This window comes from Perca flavescens, chromosome 22 (assembly GCF_004354835.1).
Source record: "Perca flavescens isolate YP-PL-M2 chromosome 22, PFLA_1.0, whole genome shotgun sequence".
NCBI lineage: Eukaryota > Metazoa > Chordata > Actinopteri > Perciformes > Percidae > Perca > Perca flavescens.
The window spans coordinates 7,343,251-7,347,338 of NC_041352.1; positions in this window are offsets into that span (position 1 = coordinate 7,343,251).

Here is a 4,088-nt window from a genome sequence, read left to right on the forward strand (position 1 = left end):
TTAAAAACCTCATGAATCTTCATAGCTGTGTTATTTCAAAGAAAACCTTTTCCAGTTGAATCAGATGTTTTATTTACATAAACAAACAAAAAAATGTTCATTCCGTTTAATTCACTAAATAGGATTTATCTCCCTTCCCCCATCCTCCAACATTCCCATTATAAAGATACAGTATTGTTCGGTAGCATATTAATTAACAAAGGTAATGCTGGAGTTGTGGTTTCTGGCATTTTCACAGGTGTAAAAAAGCACAGTGGTGCTACACTGAAACTTACTTGAGATGATACTTTACGGACTGATCAAACCTTCTCTCAAAAGGCTTCGAATGGACCAAAATAGCTCCAATATGACGTGTGCTGGAATTGGAGGAAAGGTGGTGTAGCATAATAGGAAGTTTTCATAGAGGAGAGTTGGTGTGCTGATAAGTGGCAGATAGAGGTTTTACACTTGGCCGGAGCATATCGGTAATAGCTCCAGGAGCAGCAGTGTATTGACTCCAGTCAAGGAGATGGAGGGAAAAGGGAGGGAAAGAGGAAACATTTCTGTCTGCGGCTTGAAGAGGGTGACTCCCAGCTCTGGAAGAGTGCAGGTCCACAGGGAGGAGTATCTGCCATGGAACAGATGTCCCAGTCACAGAGGCTGAGGGTGCAATTACACCTTTTTTTTTGGGCAGGTGGAGGATGTTGGTGTAGGTGAAGATAGCACTCTGGTGTATTCGTAGATTCCTTCAAGTTAACGCAGTTCAGTTAAAAGTGAAACAACAACAAAACTTGCCCTTTTCAGCGTGTAACGTTAGCTCGCTAGCTCAAAGTTTGTTGATGTTTTCCTGTAGTGAAGGGAATTTGAGAACGGCAACACACAGACAGGATTTATCCTGGAAATGTACTTCCGTTGATCCAGATTAACCTCAAGCAGATTAAAGTGACAAATTATGTGAGGATATGTACATTATGTTATAGGAAGTTGACTTGCAGCCTCATAAACAAAACACTCAAGTGCCAAAAAATGACGATATCACAGACATTTGTAAGTGTCTGATACAGCATATGATACCTCACTTGGTCTCAATCAGTATTGGAGGTTTATACAGTAAGACCCCTGCAGTTACATGGGGGCCTTTAGATGTACAGTACAAAAGGTTATACTGTAATCATACGACGAGTGTGAGAAGTTTTCCTCGTTGGTGGGTCGACCTGTTCGATGTTCACTTTCCTCATAACAGGTAGGTAAGTAAGAGGCTGGACATGTGGACGCACCGACAGTGTTGTTGTCATCACTTACAATTCCTAATGGGGGAGACAGAAACTACACACTATAGCTTTAAATACATTAAAAAAAAGTGTAAATACAACCAGGCTAGCAGTTTGTCTCTATTTCCAGTGTTTATGCTAAGCTAAACTAGCTGTCTCCTGACTGTAGCTTCATATTTAACCCTTAGCTCAGAGAACCCCTTTACCCCTTTCACTTGTATTTTACGTTCTCAAAAAGGTTAAGCAGAACTAAATCAATATTAAAGCTGCAAGCAGCAATGAACGGGTCCCTCGCGCCTTCCTGTACGTCGGGGGTTACTGCCGAAACGTTTGAAGCAGCCATGCATTTGTGCGCCCATCCGACACTGTGCACACGAGTTAGACTTTATTTCCTAAATGTACATTTCAGTGAAACAGGGGACATGAACGGGACATGAACCTGGGACTCCAGGGTGAAAGTCCAGTGTTGTTTGACCCATCCACCACCCCAACCAACCTCCTCATGCAGATTTTCAGTCTGTAATACTGCTCGCTGCCGTTGCCGCTCTTAATACTGCGTCGTCTTACAGCACCACGGTCGACCTACTGCTATGCCCGGTGCATTCCATACAGACGCTAAAGGGTGATTTGTGCGTTTTGCGTCAGTATCTGACACTGAGAGCCACCGACGAAGCGTCAGTATGTGACGAGTTGGGATTGAGAACTGATTGGGCCTGGCCTAAACTCTTAACAAGTATTAGACAGTATTAGGGCAGAGTGAATAATGTTACTTCCTGTTTCATGTCAAAACGCGCAAAATGGCCGCTAAACTAAGGCAGCGTCGTTCGACGAAAACATCAACTTTAAATGACATTGTTAGGGTCTTTAGATTGTAGAAGGTTTAGGATATACCTCCAAGTAAAGAGGGTTTGCTGTACGTCTAATGCCTACCAATTACCATTAGGCTACGTAAAATCTAAAGCAGGGGGCTTTAACTTTGAAAATGTGTAGGGTGCGCTAATGAGCCATTTTGTCACAGTTTGAAATCCATATAATATATAAAAAAATTAATTAAAAAAAAAGTGTCACCAGTTCTGATGTATGTGGAAATTTTGGTGAGTTTTCGAGCACCTTCAAGCTCTCAAAAATGCTATTCATTAATGAACGAAGTTGATCCAGTTTTATTGAACCAAAGCTAATTTCTTCTCGTCTATAGACTAGATCACTTTAGCGTTGCATGCTCAAAGGTTGTGAAGATTCCAATAATCCCTCTTCAAGTTTTTACAGGTTTGAACAGCATAAATTAGTTCATTAAACTTTTTTTCCCCCACAAAACTGCAAACATTACAGTCAGCACTTCATCTTAGGGCCTTAAGCACACCGTCCAGAAGTGCAGCCATTTGCACTTTTTATAAGCTTTATCCCCACCTAGTTATTCTAAGATCTGCTGCTAAATTTGTCCCTCATTCCCTCTCCCTAAGCTTAAGCCGTCAGCCCAGTAATACAGCTTCAAGAGCACATCTCCTACCAACTTATTTATTTAAATATGTGTCTGCCTTTGGTTAAGGCCGCCATACTTCCAGGGTGCAGCACAGTGTGAGACACGGAGGCAGAGATTTTGGGTTACCTCACACTGCCTAAGTCTCTGTGGTTTAACTTATCTGTAAAGCACCCTGTTGATGCAAGGCAAGGACATTTTGATTAGTAAAAATGTAACCACTAAAAATTTTACAGTATTTGTACAGATAATTATACTTATTTGTTTGCAATAAAAGATGGAAATAATTTTTTTTCATTATAATAAAAATAGTTATTCAAAAGCAGGAAAAACAATTGGAAACAAAAATATGGTATCAATGTTTTTATTGTCTTACAGTGAACACAGTATATCACGCTCTCTGACCTCTGACCCTGCTGCATCTCACTTAGCTCTGTAGGAGTACCATCTTATGTGATATCCCTGTTTTTCTCAGAGAATAATTTTTTTTTGAATAGTTCACAGAGAGTTGAAATGTTAAAATGGTGCTTCTCACATCTTTCATGCTGTAAGAAATGTTGGATGAGTAAAAGATCTATGCTACTTCACACAGAAATATATCTGTTCCTGCGAGAGCTAACACAATTTTCTTTAAGCACATGTATGACACCTTGTAATATTTTCCTTATCTTCACACTTCAAACAGAGCTTTATCTTTCCCTAACATGCAGAGGTGGAGTTCTTTCCATATGCCACCTGCAGACAATTGTGTTTCTGTGTTCCACATATCATGCTGTTCTTCCTGCTGTCAAAAAACAGTGAGGTGATATTTGGGTAACTGCAGGCTGTGAGGTGGAGCACCAGACTCCACCAGAGCGCCCGGAGTCAGCAAGGGGGAGGGACGTCAAGATGTGTCAGCCAGCATCACATCACGTTTGGCTCCAAGCAAGGCAAAGGTCTCCGGCCAAATCAGTTTATATAATAGACAGGATGAAAAACAGCAACCTCAGTCGGATGCAGTCTGTACACTTGGACACAATGGGGGCCATATATGCGTGATGTTTTCACCAGAGATCAAGCCATTTCAGTATGCAATGAAAATCCACTTGGAGAGATTTTCAACTTGTAACAATTATGTAATCCATTAGTCGCAGCCGTTATATATATCTGAAAATTTAGAGTTCATTGGGAGGTGAGACTTTATCCTGCCCCTTGGGGTCGAGGGTGAATTGAAACGAGATTGAACTTGAAGGGATGAACAGAGGGTCAAATATGGATCGATGATAGAGTGGTAGTGAAAAACCCAGGGAGTGATACTCAGGGTGCATGTCTCGATGAAGCTTTATGGAACCCTGTCAGAGAAAGGGGTAAGGCACAAGGTC